At 39.0% G+C, this 18,343-nt stretch overlaps 9 non-coding genes across 9 annotated transcripts; all 9 read right to left on the bottom strand.

The window, feature by feature from the left end:
• Positions 1-13,488: 13,488 nt before the first annotated feature.
• On the bottom strand, positions 13,489-13,651 carry LOC135005177 (U1 spliceosomal RNA). The gene has a single exon (XR_010205826.1). It is a non-coding gene; the product is annotated as a U1 spliceosomal RNA (small nuclear RNA).
• Positions 13,652-13,803: 152 nt separating this feature from the next.
• LOC135005181 (U1 spliceosomal RNA) lies at positions 13,804-13,967 on the bottom strand. Its single transcript, XR_010205830.1, has one exon. It is a non-coding gene; the product is annotated as a U1 spliceosomal RNA (small nuclear RNA).
• A 671-nt stretch (positions 13,968-14,638) lies between these two features.
• Positions 14,639-14,801, bottom strand: LOC135005175 (U1 spliceosomal RNA). Its single transcript, XR_010205825.1, has one exon. It is a non-coding gene; the product is annotated as a U1 spliceosomal RNA (small nuclear RNA).
• Positions 14,802-14,953: 152 nt separating this feature from the next.
• LOC135005158 (U1 spliceosomal RNA) lies at positions 14,954-15,117 on the bottom strand. Its single transcript, XR_010205810.1, has one exon. It is a non-coding gene; the product is annotated as a U1 spliceosomal RNA (small nuclear RNA).
• Positions 15,118-15,788: 671 nt separating this feature from the next.
• LOC135005169 (U1 spliceosomal RNA) lies at positions 15,789-15,951 on the bottom strand. Its single transcript, XR_010205820.1, has one exon. It is a non-coding gene; the product is annotated as a U1 spliceosomal RNA (small nuclear RNA).
• Positions 15,952-16,103: 152 nt separating this feature from the next.
• LOC135005180 (U1 spliceosomal RNA) lies at positions 16,104-16,267 on the bottom strand. Its single transcript, XR_010205828.1, has one exon. It is a non-coding gene; the product is annotated as a U1 spliceosomal RNA (small nuclear RNA).
• Positions 16,268-16,938: 671 nt separating this feature from the next.
• On the bottom strand, positions 16,939-17,101 carry LOC135005173 (U1 spliceosomal RNA). Its single transcript, XR_010205824.1, has one exon. It is a non-coding gene; the product is annotated as a U1 spliceosomal RNA (small nuclear RNA).
• A 152-nt stretch (positions 17,102-17,253) lies between these two features.
• Positions 17,254-17,417, bottom strand: LOC135005163 (U1 spliceosomal RNA). Its single transcript, XR_010205814.1, has one exon. It is a non-coding gene; the product is annotated as a U1 spliceosomal RNA (small nuclear RNA).
• Positions 17,418-18,088: 671 nt separating this feature from the next.
• LOC135005167 (U1 spliceosomal RNA) lies at positions 18,089-18,251 on the bottom strand. Its single transcript, XR_010205818.1, has one exon. It is a non-coding gene; the product is annotated as a U1 spliceosomal RNA (small nuclear RNA).
• Between the last annotated feature and the right edge of the window lie 92 nt (positions 18,252-18,343).

Here is an 18,343-nt window from a genome sequence, read left to right as displayed (position 1 = left end):
TCAATTGGATTTTTCTGCCAGCATATTTTTTTTCTCTGCAACCCACTGCTAAATTGTGCTTCCTAGCTGTTTTTATAAAATCACTGAATCAAATCAAACTCTGATTACATCAGAGAAGGCCAGGTACCCTACACAATAAGAGGGGGTTTGAAATTTTGACTTGTCTACTTAAATATCACCAAAATCTGACCACAAGGTCAATTACGTCCCTGGGTGGGATTGAACCACCAACCTTTTGGTTAATAGCCGAACACACTAACCGATTGCGCCACAGAGACACTTTGTGAAAAGTTCATACTGACAAAGGCTAATAAGCATACATCTAGAACGTTTCCTAGAAAAACATTAAAAAATCAATAATCTGGAGAGTTTTTGTAAGATGTTTCTTCCATCAACCAACAAATAAACACATTGGTACTTTCCCATGATGAGTGAGTGCTTCAGGATCTCTTGCACTTACATGTGCAGCAGAGTACTGCAATGGAAGCATGCTGGACCCATAACCCAGAGGTAGGCAGATTGAAACTATTCTTTGCTATATGCATTTTTTTTTGTTAATTTAAGTAATCAAAACTGGGATTGATATTTTTGCTCTTTTATTTTTACTTAAAGTACAATAACTTTTACCATTTTAATTTGTTTTAATAGTATATTGACAGTATAGTTTTCTTTCAAAAATCCACTTAATTTTCTTTACCCTATTATTAAAATGGTAATTGACAAAAAAAACTACATTGTCACCAGAAGAGCAATACAAAATGTACAAGTGATATATTAAAATCATCTTTCCAGCTTGAATTTCAATGATGCATTGGGGCAACAATTTTGTGAGAAACATCTTCACCCTTAAATAAAGATTTTCGTAATTCCTTACCTGTGTGCTAATTAGATATCACCTTGTTTTCACATTAAACAGACTTCCACATGAGAAAGCAGCAAGGATGCAGTGGCGTTAATGTTTCCTGGTTTCAACCTGTATTATTTCAGTAGACATTGAAATGAGGATGCATCTTGCTGCCTTTCCAATGAAGCAAGTTTAATTTAGTAATAGGTGAAAAACCATCCCTACAAAGGTGTTAATCAGAGACTTGGCTTTGTGGACATTTTTCAGAGAACAAATTTGTTAGCATAAAAATAAAGCCAGAAAATGAAGAGCTGTTTAATCACGCAATTTGATTTTTTTGCCAGCATATTTCTTTTTCTCTGCAACCCACTGCTAAATTGTGCTTCCTAGATGTTTTTATAAAATCACTGAATTAAATCTAACTCTGATTACATCTGAGAAGGCCAGGTACCCTACACAATAACAGGGGGTATGAAATTTGACTTGTCTACTTAAAGATCACCAAAATCTGATAACAAGGTCAATTACGTCCCTGGGTGGGATTGAACCACCAACCTTTTGGTTAATAGCCGTACACACTAACTGATTGCGCCACAGATACACTTTGCAAAAGTACATACTGACAAATGCTAATAAGCATTCATCTAAAACGTTTCCTAGAAAAACTTAAAAAAGTCAATAATCTGGAGAGTTTTTGTAAGATGTTTCTTCTATCAACCAACGAAGAAACACATTGGTACTTTCCCATGATGAGTGAGTGCTTCAGGATCTCTTGCACTTACATGTGCAGCAGAGTACAGCAATGGAAGCATGCTGGGCCCATAACCCAGAGGTAGGCAGATTGAAACTATCCTCTGCTATATGCATTTTTTTTTGTTAATTAAAGTAATCCAAAACTGGGATTGATATTTTGGCTCTTTTATTTTTACTTAAAGTACAATAACTTTTACCATTTTAATTTGTTTTAATAGTATATTGACAGTATTGTTTTCTTTCAAAAATCCACTTCATTTTCTTTACCCTATTATTAAAATGGTAATTGACAAAAACAAACTACATTGTCACCAGAAGAGCAATACAAAATGTACAAGTGATATATTAAATTCATCTTTCCAGCATGAATTTCAATGATGCATTGGGTCAACAATTTTGTGAGAAACATCTTCACCCTTAAATAAAGATTTTCTTAATTCCTTACCCGTGTGCTAATTAGATATCACCTTGTTTTCACATTAAACAGACTTCCACATGAGAAAGCAGCAAGGATGCAGTGGCGTTAATGTTTCCTGGTGTCAACTTGTATTATTTCAGTAGACATTGAAATGAGGATGCATCTTGCTGCCTTTCCAATGAAGCAAGTTTAATTTAGTAATAGGTGAAAAACCATCCTTACAAAGGTGTTAATCAGAGACTTGGCTTTGTGCACACTTTTCAGAGAACAAATTTGTTAGCATAAAAATAAAGCCAGAAAATGAAGAGCTGTTTAATCACTCAATTGGATTTTTCTGCCAGCATATTTTTTTTCTCTGCAACCCACTGCTAAATTGTGCTTCCTAGCTGTTTTTTATAAAATCACTGAATCAAATCTAACTCTGATTACATCAGAGAAGGCCAGGTACCCTACACAATAAGAGGGGGTTTGAAATTTGACTTGTCTACTTAAATATCACCAAAATCTGACCACAAGGTCAATTACGTCCCTGGGTGGGATTGAACCACCAACCTTTTGGTTAATAGCCGAACACACTAACCGATTGCGCCACAGAGACACTTTGCGAAAAGTACATACTGACAAAGGCTAATAAGCATACATCTAGAACGTTTCCTAGAAAAACATTAAAAAATCAATAATCTGGAGAGTTTTTGTAAGATGTTTCTTCCATCAACCAACAAATAAACACATTGGTACTTTCCCATGATGAGTGAGTGCTTCAGGATCTCTTGCACTTACATGTGCAGCAGAGTACTGCAATGGAAGCATGCTGGACCCATAACCAAGAGGTAGGCAGATTGAAACTATTCTTTGCTATATGCATTTTTTTTTGTTAATTTAAGTAATCAAAACTGGGATTGATATTTTTGCTCTTTTATTTTTACTTAAAGTACAATAACTTTTACCATTTTAATTTGTTTTAATAGTATATTGACAGTATTGTTTTCTTTCAAAAATCCACTTCATTTTCTTTACCCTATTATTAAAATGGTAATTGACAAAAAAAACTACATTGTCACCAGAAGAGCAATACAAAATGTACAAGTGATATATTAAAATCATCTTTCCAGCTTGAATTTCAATGATGCATTGGGGCAACAATTTTGTGAGAAACATCTTCACCCTTAAATAAAGATTTTCGTAATTCCTTACCTGTGTGCTAATTAGATATCACCTTGTTTTCACATTAAACAGACTTCCACATGAGAAAGCAGCAAGGATGCAGTGGCGTTAATGTTTCCTGGTTTCAACCTGTATTATTTCAGTAGACATTGAAATGAGGATGCATCTTGCTGCCTTTCCAATGAAGCAAGTTTAATTTAGTAATAGGTGAAAAACCATCCATACAAAGGTGTTAATCAGAGACTTGGCTTTGTGGACACTTTTCAGAGAACAAATTTGTTAGCATAAAAATAAAGCCAGAAAATGAAGAGCTGTTTAATCACGCAATTTGATTTTTTTGCCAGCATATTTCTTTTTCTCTGCAACCCACTGCTAAATTGTGCTTCCTAGCTGTTTTTATAAAATCAATGAATCAAATCTAACTCTGATTACATCAGAGAAGGCCAGGTACCCTACACCATAAGAGGGGGTTTGAAATTTTGACTTGTCTACTGAAAGATCACCAAAATCTGATAACAAGATCAATTACATCTCTGGGTGGGATTGAACCACCAACCTTTTAGTTAATAGCCGTACACACTAACTGATTGCGCCACAGAGACACTTTGCGAAAGTGCATACTGACAAAGGCTAATAAACATTCATCTAAAACGTTTCCTAGAAAAACTTTAAAAAGTCAATAATCTGGAGAGTTTTTGTAAGATGTTTCTTCCATCAACCAACGAAGAAACACATTGGTACTTTCCCATGATGAGTGAGTGCTTCAGGATCTCTTGCACTTACATGTGCAGCAGAGTACAGCAATGGAAGCATGCTGGGCTCATAACCCAGAGGTAGGCAGATTGAAACTATCCTCTGCTGTATGCTTTTTTTTTTTAATTTAAGTAATCCAAAACTGGGATTGATATTTTGGCTCTTTTATTTTTACTTAAAGTACAATAACTTTTACCATTTTAATTTGTTTTAATAGTATATTGACAGTATTGTTTTCTTTCAAAAATCCACTTAATTTTCTTTACCCTATTATTAAAATGGTAATTGACAAAAACAAACTACATTGTCACCAGAAGAGCAATACAAAATGTACAAGTGATATATTAAAATCATCTTTCCAGCTTGAATTTCAATGATGCATTGGGGCAACGATTTTGTGAGAAACATCTTCACCCTTAAATAAAGATTTTCTTAATTCCTTACCTGTGTGCTAATTAGATATCACCTTGTTTTCGCATTAAACAGACTTCCACATGAGAAAGCAGTAAGGATGCAGTGGCGTTAATGTTTCCTGGTGTCAACCTGTATTATTTCAGTAGACATTGAAATGAGGATGCATCTTGCTGCCTTTCCAATGAAGCAAGTTTAATTTAGTAATAGGTGAAAAACCATCCCTACAAAGGTGTTAATCAGAGACTTGGCTTTGTGGACACTTTTCAGAGAACAAATTTGTTAGCATAAAAATAAACCAGAAAATGAAGAGCTGTTTAATCACTCAATTGGATTTTTTTGCCAGCATATTTTTTTCTCTGCAACCCACTGCTAAATTGTGCTTCCTAGCTGTTTTTTATAAAATCACTGAATCAAATCTAACTCTGATAACATCAGAGAAGGCCAGGTACCCTACACAATAAGAGGGGGTTTGAAATTTTGACTTGTCTACTTAAAGATCACCAAAATCTGAACACAAGGTCAATTACGTCCCTGGGTGGGATTGAACCACCAACCTTTTGGTTAATAGCCTTACACACTAACCAATTGCGCCACAGAGACACTTTGCAAAAGTACATACTGACAAAATCTAATAAGCATTCATCTAGAACGTTTCCTAGAAAAACTTTAAAAAGTCAATAATCTGGAGAGTTTTTGTAAGATGTTTCTTCCATCAACCAATGAAGAAACACATTGGTACTTTCCCATGATGAGTGAGTGCTTCAGGATCTTTTGCACTTACATGTGCAGCAGAGTACTGCAATGGAAGCATGCTGGGCCCATAACCCAGAGGTAGGCAGATTGAAACTATCCTTTGCTTAATGCATTTTTTTTGTTAATTAAAGTAATCCAAAACTGGGATTGATATTTTGGCTCTTTTATTTTTACTTAAAGTACAATAACTTTTACCATTTTAATTTGTTTTGATAGTATATTGACAGTATTGTTTTCTTTCAAAAATCCACTTAATTTTCTTTACCCTATTATTAAAATGGTAATTGACAAAAACAAACTACATTGTCACCAGAAGAGCAATACAAAATGTACAAGTGATATATTAAAATCATCTTTCCAGCTTGAATTTCAATGATGCATTAGGGCAACGATTTTGTGAGAAACATCTTCACCCTTAAATAAAGATTTTCTTAATTCCTTACCTGTGTGATAATTAGATATCACCTTGTTTTCGCATTAAACAGACTTCCACATGAGAAAGCAGCAAGGATGCAGTGGCGTTAATGTTTCCTGGTGTCAACTTGTATTATTTCAGTAGACATTGAAATGAGGATGCATCTTGCTGCCTTTCCAATGAAGCAAGTTTAATTTAGTAATAGGTGAAAAACCATCCTTACAAAGGTGTTAATCAGAGACTTGGCTTTGTGGACACTTTTCAGAGAACAAATTTGTTAGCATAAAAATAAAGCCAGAAAATGAAGAGCTGTTTAATCACTCAATTGGATTTTTCTGCCAGCATATTTTTTTTCTCTGCAAACCACTGCTAAATTGTGCTTCCTAGCTGTTTTTATAAAATCAATGAATCAAATCTAACTCTGATTACATCAGAGAAGGCCAGGTACCCTACACAATAAGATGGGGTTTGAAATTTTGACTTGTCTACTTAAATATCACCAAAATCTGATCACAAGGTCAATTACGTCCCTGGGTGGGATTGAACCACCAACCTTTTGGTTAATAGCCTTACACACTAACCAATTGCGCCACAGAGACACTTTGCAAAAGTACATACTGACAAAGGCTAATAAGCAATCATCTAGAACGTTTCCTAGAAAAACTTTAAAAAGTCAATAATCTGGAGAGTTTTTGTAAGATGTTTCTTCCATCAATCAATGAAGAAACACATTGGTACTTTCCCATGATGAGTGAGTGCTTCAGGATCTCTTGCACTTACATGTGCAGCAGAGTACTGCAATGGAAGCATGCTGGGCTCATAACCCAGAGGTAGGCAGATTGAAATTATCCTTTGCTATATGCATTTTTTTTGTTAATTAAAGTAATCCAAAACTGGGATTGATATTTTTGCTCTTTTATTTTTACTTAAAGTACAATAACTTTTACCATTTTAATTTGTTTTAATAGTATATTGACAGTATTGTTTTCTTTCAAAAATCCACTTAATTTTCTTTACCCTATTATTAAAATGGTAATTGACAAAAACAAACTACATTGTCACCAGAAGAGCAATACAAAATGTACAAGTGATATATTAAAATCATCTTTCCAGCTTGAATTTCAATGATGCATTGGGGCAACGATTTTGTGAGAAACATCTTCACCCTTAAATAAAGATTTTCTTAATTCCTTACCTGTGTGCTAATTAGATATCACCTTGTTTTCACATTAAACAGACTTCCACATGAGAAAGCAGCAAGGATGCAGTGGCGTTAATGTTTCCTGGTGTCAACCTGTATTATTTCAGTAGACATTGAAATGAGGATGCATCTTGCTGCCTTTCCAATGAAGCAAGTTTAATTTAGTAATAGGTGAAAAACCATCCTTACAAAGGTGTTAATCAGAGACTTGGCTTTGTGGACACTTTTCAGAGAACAAATTTGTTAGCATAAAAATAAAGCCAGAAAATGAAGATCTGTTTAATCACTCAATTGGATTTTTCTGCCAGCATATTTTTTTTCTCTGCAAACCACTGCTAAATTGTGCTTCCTAGCTGTTTTTATAAAATCAATGAATCAAATCTAACTCTGATTACATCAGAGAAGGCCAGGTACCCTACACAATAAGATGGGGTTTGAAATTTTGACTTGTCTACTTAAATATCACCAAAATCTGATCACAAGGTCAATTACGTCCCTGGGTGGGATTGAACCACCAACCTTTTGGTTAATAGCCTTACACACTAACCAATTGCGCCACAGAGACACTTTGCAAAAGTACATACTGACAAAGGCTAATAAGCATTCATCTAGAACGTTTCCTAGAAAAACTTTAAAAAGTCAATAATCTGGAGAGTTTTTGTAAGATGTTTCTTCCATCAACCAATGAAGAAACACATTGGTACTTTCCCATGATGAGTGAGTGCTTCAGGATCTCTTGCACTTACATGTGCAGCAGAGTACTGCAATAGAAGCATGCTGGGCCCATAACCCAGAGGTAGGCAGATTGAAACTATCCTTTGCTATATGCATTTTTTTTGTTAATTAAAGTAATCCAAAACTGGGATTGATATTTTGGCTCTTTTATTTTTACTTAAAGTACAATAACTTTTACCATTTTAATTTGTTTTGATAGTATATTGACAGTATTGTTTTCTTTCAAAAATCCACTTAATTTTCTTTACCCTATTATTAAAATGGTAATTGACAAAAACAAACTACATTGTCACCAGAAGAGCAATACAAAATGTACAAGTGATATATTAAAATCATCTTTCCAGCTTGAATTTCAATGATGCATTGGGGCAACGATTTTGTGAGAAACATCTTCACCCTTAAATAAAGATTTTCTTAATTCCTTACCTGTGTGCTAATTAGATATCACCTTGTTTTCACATTAAACAGACTTCCACATGAGAAAGCAGCAAGGATGCAGTGGCGTTAATGTTTCCTGGTGTCAACCTGTATTATATCAGTAGACATTGAAATGAGGATGCATCTTGCTGCCTTTCCAATGAAGCAAGTTTAATTTAGTAATAGGTGAAAAACCATCCCTACAAAGGTGTTAATCAGAGACTTGGCTTTGTGGACACTTTTCAGAGAACAAATTTGTTAGCATAAAAATAAAGCCAGAAAATGAAGAGCTGTTTAATCACTCAATTGTATTTTTATGCCAGCATATTTTTTTTATCTGCAACCCACTGCTAAATTGTGCTTCCTAGCTGTTTTTTATAAAATCACTGAATCAAATCTAACTCTGATTACATCAGAGAAGGCCAGGTACCCTACACAATAAGAGGGGGTTTGAAATTTTGACTTGTCTACTTAAATATCACCAAAATCTGATCACAAGGTCAATTACATTCCTGGGTGGGATTGAACCACCAACCTTTTGTTAATAGCCTTACACACTAACCAATTGCGCCACAGAGACACTTTGCAAAAGTACATACTGACAAAGGCTAATAAGCATTCATCTAGAACGTTTCCTAGAAAAACTTTAAAAAGTCAATAATCTGGAGAGTTTTTTAAGATGTTTCTTCCATCAACCAACGAAGAAACACATTGGTACTTTCCCATGATGAGTGAGTGCTTCAGGATCTCTTGCACTTACATGTGCAGCAGAGTACTGCAATGGAAGCATGCTGGGCTCATAACCCAGAGGTAGGCAGATTGAAATTATCCTTTGCTATATGCATTTTTTTTTGTTAATTAAAGTAATCCAAAACTGGGATTGATATTTTTGCTCTTTTATTTTTACTTAAAGTACAATAACTTTTACCATTTTAATTTGTTTTAATAGTATATTGACAGTATTGTTTTCTTTCAAAAATCCACTTAATTTTCTTTACCCTATTATTAAAATGGTAATTGACAAAAACAAACTACATTGTCACCAGAAGAGCAATACAAAATGTACAAGTGATATATTAAAATCATCTTTCCAGCTTGAATTTCAATGATGCATTGGGGCAACGATTTTGTGAGAAACATCTTCACCCTTAAATAAAGATTTTCTTAATTCCTTACCTGTGTGCTAATTAGATATCACCTTGTTTTCACATTAAACAGACTTCCACATGAGAAAGCAGCAAGGATGCAGTGGCGTTAATGTTTCCTGGTGTCAACCTGTATTATTTCAGTAGACATTGAAATGAGGATGCATCTTGCTGCCTTTCCAATGAAGCAAGTTTAATTTAGTAATAGGTGAAAAACCATCCCTACAAAGGTGTTAATCAGAGACTTGGCTTTGTGGACACTTTTCAGAGAACAAATTTGTTAGCATAAAAATAAACCAGAAAATGAAGAGCTGTTTAATCACTCAATTGGATTTTTTTGCCAGCATATTTTTTTTCTCTGCAACCCACTGCTAAATTGTGCTTCCTAGCTGTTTTTTATAAAACCACTGAATCAAATCTAACTCTGATAACATCAGAGAAGGCCAGGTACCCTACACAATAAGATGGGGTTTGAAATTTTGACTTGTCTACTTAAATATCACCAAAATCTGATCACAAGGTCAATTACGTCCCTGGGTGGGATTGAACCACCAACCTTTTGGTTAATAGCCTTACACACTAACCAATTGCGCCACAGAGACACTTTGCAAAAGTCCATACTGACAAAGGCTAATAAGCATTCATCTAGAACGTTTCCTAGAAAAACTTTAAAAAGTCAATAATCTGGAGAGTTTTTGTAAGATGTTTCTTCCATCAACCAATGAAGAAACACATTGGTACTTTCCCATGATGAGTGAGTGCTTCAGGATCTCTTGCACTTACATGTGCAGCAGAGTACTGCAATGGAAGCATGCTGGGCCCATAACCCAGAGGTAGGCAGATTGAAACTATCCTTTGCTATATGCATTTTTTTTTGTTAATTAAAGTAATCCAAAACTGGGATTGATATTTTTGCTCTTTTATTTTTACTTAAAGTACAATAACTTTTACCATTTTAATTTGTTTTAATAGTATATTGACAGTATTGTTTTCTTTCAAAAATCCACTTAATTTTCTTTACCCTATTATTAAAATGGTAATTGACAAAAACAAACTACATTGTCACCAGAAGAGCAATACAAAATGTACAAGTGATATATTAAAATCATCTTTCCAGCTTGAATTTCAATGATGCATTGGGGCAACGATTTTGTGAGAAACATCTTCACCCTTAAATAAAGATTTTCTTAATTCCTTACCTGTGTGCTAATTAGATATCACATTGTTTTCACATTAAACAAACTTCCACATGAGAAAGCAGCAAGGATGCAGTGGCGTTAATGTTTCCTGGTGTCAACCTGTATTATTTCAGTAGACATTGAAATGAGGATGCATCTTGCTGCCTTTCCAATGAAGCAAGTTTAATTTAGTAATAGGTGAAAAACCATCCCTACAAAGGTGTTAATCAGAGACATGGCTTTGTGGACACTTTTCAGAGAACAAATTTGTTAGCATAAAAATAAAGCCAGAAAATGAAGAGCTGTTTAATCACTCAATTGGATTTTTCTGCCAGCATATTTTTTTTATCTGCAACCCACTGCTAAATTGTGCTTCCTAGCTGTTTTTTATAAAATCACTGAATCAAATCTAACTCTGATTACATCAGAGAAGGCCAGGTACCCTACACAATAAGAGGGGGTTTGAAATTTTGACTTGTCTACTTAAATATCACCAAAATCTGATCACAAGGTCAATTACATTCCTGGGTGAGATTGAACCACCAACCTTTTGATTAATAGCCTTACACACTAACTAATTGCGCCACAGAGACACTTTGCAAAAGTACATACTGACAAAGGCTAATAAGCATTCATCTAGAACGTTTCCTAGAAAAACTTTAAAAAGTCAATATTCTGGAGAGTTTTTGTAAGATGTTTCTTCCATCAACCAACGAAGAAACACATTGGTACTTTCCCATGATGAGTGAGTGCTTCAGGATCTCTTGCACTTACATGTGCAGCAGAGTATTGCAATGGAAGCATGCTGGGCCCATAACCCAGAGGTAGGCAGATTGAAACTATCCTTTGCTATATGCATTTTTTTTTGTTAATTAAAGTAATCCAAAACTGGGATTGATATTTTTGCTCTTTTATTTTTACTTAAAGTACAATAACTTTTACCATTTTAATTTGTTTTAATAGTATATTGACAGTATTGTTTTCTTTCAAAAATCCACTTAATTTTCTTTACCCTATTATTAAAATGGTAATTGACAAAAACAAACTACATTGTCACCAGAAGAGCAATACAAAATGTACAAGTGATATATTAAAATCATCTTTCCAGCTTGAATTTCAATGATGCATTGGGGCAACGATTTTGTGAGAAACATCTTCACCCTTAAATAAAGATTTTCTTAATTCCTTACCTGTGTGCTAATTAGATATCACCTTGTTTTCACATTAAACAGACTTCCACATGAGAAAGCAGCAAGGATGCAGTGGCGTTAATGTTTCCTGGTGTCAACTTGTATTATTTCAGTAGACATTGAAATGAGGATGCATCTTGCTGCCTTTCCAATGAAGCAAGTTTAATTTAGTAATACGTGAAAAACCATCCCTACAAAGGTGTTAATCAGAGACTTGGCTTTGTGGACACTTTTCAGAGAACAAATTTGTTAGCATAAAAATAAAGCCAGAAATGAAGAGCTGTTTAATCACTCAATTGGATTTTTTTGCCAGCATATTTCTTTTTCTCTGCAACCCACTGCTAAATTGTGCTTCCTAGCTGTTTTTATAAAATCACTGAATCAAATCTAACTCTGATTACATCAGAGAAGGCTAGGTACCCTACACAATAAGAGGGGGTTTGAAATTTTGACTTGTCTACTTAAATATTACCAAAATCTGATCACAAGGTCAATTACGTCCCTGGGTAGGATTTAACCACCAACCTTTTGGTTAATAGCCGTACACACTAACCAATTGCGCCACAGAGACACTTTGCAAAAAGTACATACTGACAAAGGCTAATAAGCATTCATCTAGAACGTTTCCTAGAAAAACTTTAAAAAGTCAATAATCTGGAGAGTTTTTGTAAGATGTTTCTTCCATCAACCAACAAAGAAACACATTGGTACTTTCCCATGATGAGTGAGTGCTTCAGGATCTCTTGCACTTACATGTGCAGCAGAGTACTGCAATGGAAGCATGCTGGGCCCATAACCCAGAGGTAGGCAGATTGAAACTATCCTTTGCTATATGCATTTTTTTGGTAATTAAAGTAATCCAAAACTGGGATGGATATTTTTGCTCTTTTATTTTTACTTAAAGTACAATAACTTTTACCATTTTAATTTGTTTTAATAGTATATTGACAGTATTGTTTTCTTTCAAAAATCCACTTAATTTTCTTTACCCTATTATTAAAATGGTAATTGACAAAAACAAACTACATTGTCACCAGAAGAGCAATACAAAATGTACAAGTGATATATTAAAATCATCTTTCCAGGTTGAATTTCAATGATGCATTGGGGCAACGATTTTGTGAGAAACATCTTCACCCTTAAATAAAGATTTTCTTAATTGCTTACCTGTGTGCTAATTAGATATCACCTTGTTTTCACATTAAACAGACTTCCACATGAGAAAGCAGCAAGGATGCAGTGCCGTTAATGTTTCCTGGTGTCAACCTGTATTATTTCAGTAGACATTGAAATGAGGATGCATCTTGCTGCCTTTCCAATGAAGCAAGTTTAATTTAGTAATAGGTGAAAAACCATCCTTACAAAGGTGTTAATCAGAGACTTGGCTTTGTGGACACTTTTCAGAGAACAAATTTGTTAGCATAAAAATAAAGCCAGAAAATGAAGAGCTGTTTATTCACTCAATTGGATTTTTCTGCCAGCATATTTTTTTTTTCTCTGCAACCTACTGCTAAATTGTGCTTCCTAGCTGTTTTTATAAAATCACTGAATCAAATCTAACTCTGATTACATCAGGGAAGGCCAGGTACCCACACCATAACAGGGGGTTTGAAATTTTGACTTGTCTACTTTAAGATCACCAAAATCTGATCACAAGGTAAATTACGTCCCTGGGTGGGATTGAACCACCAACCTTTTAGATAATAACCGAACACGCTAACTGATTGCGCCACAGAGACACTTTGCAAACTTACATTCTGACAAACGCTAATAAGCATTCATCTAGAACGTTTCCTAGAAAAACTTTAAAAAGTCAATAATCTGGAGAGTTTTTGTAAGATGTTTCTTCCATCAATCAACGAAGAACATTCATGCTGATTTCTTGCAGCAGCTGGGCACTGTAACAGCTCCAGAGCTGCTCTGTAAGGCAACTAAAAGGGTGTGGGCCCTGCAGCACTACCTGTAGTTCGCATTGTGCGCTGGAAGGCACAAAGTAAGCAGACGGGAGAAGTCAGGATAGTGCGCAAGGGCATAGAAGGGAGCGGCTCAAGAAAAGAGAAGTGGAAACTGACAGCAAACTAGGCTGGAGAGAGACCTGAGACAAAGAGATCTGAATTATACGAGAGCCGACCAGGGGAAACACAAATTATGCAGTCGAGTTTCCCACATTTGGGGAAATAGCTGGAGCAGCACACACAGAGTGCAATGGGTGAGCCTTGCCCTGGGAGAAGCACCTTCATGATCATAGTATCTCACCTGGCAGGTAAGTAGGAGTTGGGCAAGAGCTGAGGAGGGTCGCTGCTCGGGCACCCCCCTGTCAAGTGAAGGAGATCCAACTGAGGCAGCACAAGAGAACTCTCGAAAGAAGAACAAGGCTAGAGGAAGATCTGAGACACAGAAATCTGGCTTTTACCAGAGCTGACCAGAGGAAAGCACAAACACAGTCCCCCACTACCACAAATAATGCAGTCGAGTTTCCCACATTTGGGGAAATCACAGGGGTCAGCATACCCAGAATGCAATGAATGAACCTCACCCTGGGAGAACAATCTTCATGACCATGGTATCTCCTATGCAAAATAAGTATGATTTGGGATAGGGCTGGGGAGGGCCGCTGCTCAGGCACATCTCTGTCAAGTAAAGGAGATTCAACTGAGGCAGCACAAGGGAACTCTCATCTGGGGACAACAACTGCAGGGAGAACACATATTTTCAGATGAACATGGGAGGGCAGAAGGCTGCCTAATACTGAAGCACCCCCAAACAACAAACCAAATGCAACAACTAGTGCAAGCATTCCTGGGGGAAGGCCTGCAGCAGATGGATTTGCATATGGTGATGTCATCCAAGCAGTGGGTCAAAGTTGGCTTCAACCCTCGTCTGCATATGAAAAGAAAAAAGGGATGTGCAGGGCATGGCGGCCTTTTGCGGCGCTTGCATGACCCCTAATTCGCATTAAACACCTCCACCCTCCTTAGGTGTGGGGCTCATGTTGGCTATGCCCCAGCACCTGAAGCATTCAAGCTGATTTCTTGCAGCAGCTGGGCACTGTAACAGCTCCAGAGCTGCTCTGTAAGGCAACTAAAAGGGTGTGGGCCCTGCAGCACTACCTGTAGTTCGCATTGTGCGTTGGAAGGCACAAAGTAAGCAGACAGGAGAAGTCAGGATAGTGCGCAAGGGCATAGAAGGGAGCGGCTCAAGAAAAGAGAAGTGGAAACAGACAGCAAACTAGGCTGGAGAGAGACCTGAGACAAAGAGATCTGAATTATACGAGAGCCGACCAGAGGAAACACAAATTATGCAGTCAAGTGTCCCACATTTGGGGAAATCGCAGGAGCAGCACACCCAGAGTGCAATGGGTGAGCCTTGCCCTGGGAGAAGCACCTTCCTGATCATAGTATCTCACTTGGCAGATAAGTAGGAGTTGGGCTAGAGCTGGGGAGGGTCGCTGCTCGGGCACCCCCCTGTCAAGTGAAGGAGATCCAACTGAGGCAGCACAAGGGAACTCTCGAAAGAAGAACAAGGCTAGAGGAAGATCTGAGACAAAGAAATCTGACTTTTACCAGAGTTGACCAGAAGAAAGCACAAACACAGTCCCCCACTACCACAAATAATGCAGTCGAGTTTCCCACATTTGGGGAAATCACAGGGGTCAGCATACCCAGAATGCAATGAATGAACCTCACCCTGGGAGAACAATCTTCATGACCATGGTATCTCCTATGCAAAATAAGTATGATTTGGGATAGGGCTGGGGAGGGCCGCTGCTCAGGCACATCTCTGTCAAGTAAAGGAGATTCAACTGAGGCAGCACAAGGGAACTCTCATCTGGGGACAACAACTGCAGGGAGAACACATATTTTCAGATGAACATGGGAGGGCAGAAGGCTGCCTAATACTGAAGCACCCCCAAACAACAAACCAAATGCAACAACTAGTGTAAGCATTCCTGGGGGAAGGCCTGCAGCAGATGGATTTGCATATGGTGATGTCATCCAAGCAATGGGTCAAAGTTGGCTTCAACCCTCGTCTGCATATGAAAAGAAAAAAGGGATGTGCAGGGCATGGCGTCCTTTTGTGGCGCTTGGATGACCCTTAATTCGCATTAAACATCTCCACCCTCCTTCGGTGTGGGGCTCATGTTGGCTATGCCCCAGCCCCTGAAGCATTCAAGATGATTTCTTGCAGCAGCTGGGCACTGTAACAGCTCCAGAGCTGTTCTTTAAAGCATGTAAAAGGGTGTGGGCCCTGCAGCACTACCTGTAGTATGCATTGTGCGTTGGAAGGCACAAAGTAAGCAGACGGGAGAGGTCAGGATAGTGCGCAAGGGCATAGAAGGGAGCGGCTCAAGAAAAGAGAAGTGGAAACAGACAGCAAACTAGGCTGGAGAAAGACCTGAGACAAAGAGATCTGAATTATACGAGAGCCGACCAGAGGAAACACAAATTATGCAGTCAAGTTTCCCACATTTGGGGAAATCGCAGTAGCAGCACACCCAGAGTGCAATGGGTGAGCCTTGCCCTGGGAGAAGCACCTTCCTGATCATAGTATCTCACCTGGCAGGTAAGTAGGAGTTGGGCTAGAGCTGGGGAGGGTCGCTGCTCGGGCACCCCCCTGTCAAGTGAAGGAGATCCAACTGAGGCAGCACAAGGGAACTCTCGAAAGAAGAACAAGGCTAGAGGAAGATCTGAGACAAAGAAATCTGACTTTTACCAGAGCTGAGCAGAGGAAAGCACAAACACAGTCCCCCACTACCACAAATAATGCAGTCGAGTTTCCCACATTTGGGGAAATCACAGGGGTCAGCATACCCAGAATGCAATGAATGAACCTCACCCTGGGAGAACAATCTTCATGACCATGGTATCTCCTATGCAAAATAAGTATGATTTGGGATAGGGCTGGGGAGGGCCGCTGCTCAGGCACATCTCTGTCAAGTAAAGGAGATTCAACTGAGGCAGCACAAGGGAACTCTCATCTGGGGACAACAACTGCAGGGAGAACACATATTTTCAGATGAACATGGGAGGGCAGAAGGCTGCCTAATACCGAAGCACCCCCAAACAACAAACCAAATGCAACAACTAGTGCAAGCATTCCTGGGGGAAGGCCTGCAGCAGATTGATTTGCATATGGTAATGCCATCCAAGCAGTGGGTCAAAGTTGGCTTCAACCCTCGTCTGCATATGAAAAGAGAAAAGGGGCGTGCAGGGCATGGCGGCCTTTTGCGGCGCTTGGGTGACCCTTAGTTCGCATTAAACACCTCCACCCTCCTTCGGTGTGGGGCTCATGTTGGCAATGCCCCAGCCCCTGAAGCATTCAAGCTGATTTCTTGCAGCAGCTGGGTACTGTAACAGCTCCAGAGTTGCTCTGAGAGGCAAGTAAAAGGGTGTGGGCCCTGCAGCACTACCTGTAGTTTGCATTGTGTGTTGGAAGGCACAAAGTAAGCAGACGGGAGAAGTCAGGATAGTGCGCAAGGGCATAGAAGGGAGCGGCTCAAGAAAAGAGAAGTGGAAACAGACAGCAAACTAGGCTGGAGAGAGACCTGAGACAAAGAGATCTGAATTATACGAGAGACGACCAGGGGAAACACAAATTATGCAGTCAAGTTTCCCACATTTGGGGAAATCACAGGGGCAGCACACCCAGAGTGCAATGGGTGAGCCTTGCCCTGGGAGAAGCACCTACATGATCATAGTATCTCACCTGGCAGGTAAGTAGGAGTTGGGCTAGAGCTGGGGAGGGTCGCTGCTCGGGTACCCCCCTGTCAAGTGAAGGAGATCCAACTGAGGCAGCACAAGGGAACTCTCGAAAGAGGAACAAGGCTAGAGGAAGATCTGAGACAAAGAAATCTGATTTTTACCAGAGTTGACCAGAAGAAAGCACAAACACAGTCCCCCACTACCACAAATAATGCAGTCGAGTTTCCCACATTTGGGGAAATCACAGGGGTCATCATACCCAGAATGCAATGAATGAACCTCACCCTGGGAGAACAATCTTCATGACCATGGTATCTCCTATGCAAAATAAGTATGATTTGGGATAGGGCTGGGGAGGGCCGCTGCTCAGGCACATCTCTGTCAAGTAAAGGAGATTCAACTGAGGCAGCACAAGGGAACTCTCATCTGGGGACAACAACTGCAGGGAGAACACATATTTTCAGATGAACATGGGAGGGCAGAAGGCTGCCTAATACTGAAGCACCCCCAAACAACAAACCAAATGCAACAACTAGTGCAAGCATTCCTGGGGGAAGGCCTGCAGCAGATGGATTTGCATATGGTGATGTCATCCAAGCAGTGGGTCAAAGTTGGCTTCAACCCTCGTCTGCATATGAAAAGAAAAAAGGGATGTGCAGGGCATGGCGGCCTTTTTCGGCGCTTGCATGACCCCTAATTCGCATTAAACACCTCCACCCTCCTTAGGTGTGGGGCTCATGTTGGCTATGCCCCAGCACCTGAAGCATTCAAGCTGATTTCTTGCAGCAGCTGGGCACTGTAACAGCTCCAGAGCTGCTCTGTAAGGCAACTAAAAGGGTGTGGGCCCTGCAGCACTACCTGTAGTTCGCATTGTGCGTTGGAAGGCACAAAGTAAGCAGACGGGAGAAGTCAGGATAGTGCGCAAGGGCATAGAAGGGAGCGGCTCAAGAAAAGAGAAGTGGAAACAGACAGCAAACTAGGCTGGAGAGAGACCTGAGACAAAGAGATCTGAATTATACGAGAGCCGACCAGAGGAAACACAAATTATGCAGTCAAGTGTCCCACATTTGGGGAAATCGCAGGAGCAGCACACCCAGAGTGCAATGGGTGAGCCTTGCCCTGGGAGAAGCACCTTCCTGATCATAGTATCTCACCTGGCAGGTAAGTAGGAGTTGGGCTAGAGCTGGGGAGGGTCGCTGCTCGGGCACCCCCCTGTCAAGTGAAGGAGATCCAACTGAGGCAGCACAAGGGAACTCTCGAA

This window comes from Pseudophryne corroboree, unplaced genomic scaffold (assembly GCF_028390025.1).
Source record: "Pseudophryne corroboree isolate aPseCor3 unplaced genomic scaffold, aPseCor3.hap2 scaffold_1973, whole genome shotgun sequence".
Taxonomy (NCBI): domain Eukaryota; kingdom Metazoa; phylum Chordata; class Amphibia; order Anura; family Myobatrachidae; genus Pseudophryne; species Pseudophryne corroboree.
This window is presented reverse-complemented; position numbering and strand designations above follow the sequence as displayed.